The sequence below is a fragment of the Frankliniella occidentalis genome, unplaced genomic scaffold, assembly GCF_000697945.3.
Source record: "Frankliniella occidentalis isolate FOCC.00 unplaced genomic scaffold, Focc_3.1 Scaffold16, whole genome shotgun sequence".
Classification (NCBI taxonomy): Eukaryota; Metazoa; Arthropoda; class Insecta; order Thysanoptera; family Thripidae; genus Frankliniella; species Frankliniella occidentalis.
In genome coordinates, this window is record NW_026267146.1 from 2,041,667 (window position 1) to 2,043,008 (window position 1,342).

Here is a 1,342-nt window from a genome sequence, read left to right on the forward strand (position 1 = left end):
CAGCAGGACGACGCGCTCCGGCCGCTGCTGCGCGTCCAGGAGGTCATGATGCTGGCCGCCAACCTCAAGATGGGCTACACCGTGTCCGAGGCCTCTAAGAAGCGCAAGGTGAGCTGCGGAACGGAGTCGGGTGTCGGGCCAAAGGGGCGGGGCTGAGGGAGAGCCGGGAGAGCGCTTGCAGGCTGGTGGGTAGACCGGCCTGCCCGGCAGCGCTGCCTGCGGGAGGCCTACCTCCCAGGGTGGAGGGTATGGGTCGAGCATAATGGGGGCAGAGGGAGAGCCCCTGCAGGCTGGTGGGTAGGCCAGCCCGCCTGGCAGTGCTGCCCGCGGGAGGCCTACCTCCCAGGCTGGCGGGTCAAAGGGACGGTACTGACTGACAAGGGAACCTTTTCAGGTGTAAATCTCCGATTTCGTTGAAACTTGGAAAATTTGAAGGTTATTTATGTAGAAATCGGATAGCACTTGAAACTCTTCCTAAACCTGACATTCAGTTTTCCCCTATATAAGGTAGGAGTAAGGTGTTAGAAAAAAATATTTTTTGAAAAATGTAAAGCACTGTCCTAAGGGGTAACTCGTCAAAGTAGCGCCCTTTGGGCCAAAATTTTGTCCGTTTTGCTCTATTTTGAACCGTTAAAGCGGTAGAGGGATATTTGGAGCAAAAAACAGTGTCAGGCTTAAGTAAACCCCTAGTAAATGTTAAGTTTATGCTCTATTTTGAACCGTTAAAGCGGTAGAGGGATATTTGGAGCAAAAAACAGTGTCAGGCTTAAGTAAACCCCTAGTAAATGTTAAGTTTAGGAAAAATTTCAAGTGCCATCCGACTTCTATTATGATAACCTTTAAATTTTCCGAGTACCAACGAAATCGGAGATTTACACCTGAAAAGGTTCCCTTGTGAGGTAGAGCCGGGAGAGCCCCTGCAGGCTGTTGGGTAGGCCGGGCCGCCCGGCAGCGCTGCCCGCGGGAGGCCTACCTCCCAGGGTGGAGGGTATGGGTCGAGCAGGATGGGGGGAATGGTGACAGAGGGAGAGCCCCTGCAGGCTGGTGGGTAGGCCAGCCCGCCTGGCAGCGCTCTCCGTGGGAGGCCTACAGCCCAGGCTGGCGGGGATGGATCGGGATGGATCGAGCAGGATGGGGAGAATAGGGGCCTAGGATGAGCCCCTGCAAGCTGTTGGATAGGCCGGCCCGACCAGCAGCGCTACCCGCGAGAGGCCTACCACCCAGGGTGCGACCAGCTCCTGCGGAGGCCAGGATGACCGGGCAGGTGGTGGTGGAGGAGGGAAAGCAAATAGAAACTGGGGGCCAGTTGTCCGCACACCGCAATGGTGTAGGTGTAGCGCCC

The 1,342-nt window shown here is 56.4% G+C and overlaps 1 protein-coding gene across 1 annotated transcript in view; it reads right to left on the reverse strand.

Annotated features, from left to right (window-relative positions):
- LOC113217240 (guanine nucleotide-binding protein subunit gamma-e) overlaps positions 1-1,342 on the reverse strand; it is a gene marked incomplete in the record, with an annotated part of 29,839 nt that overhangs the window by 1,216 nt on the left and 27,281 nt on the right.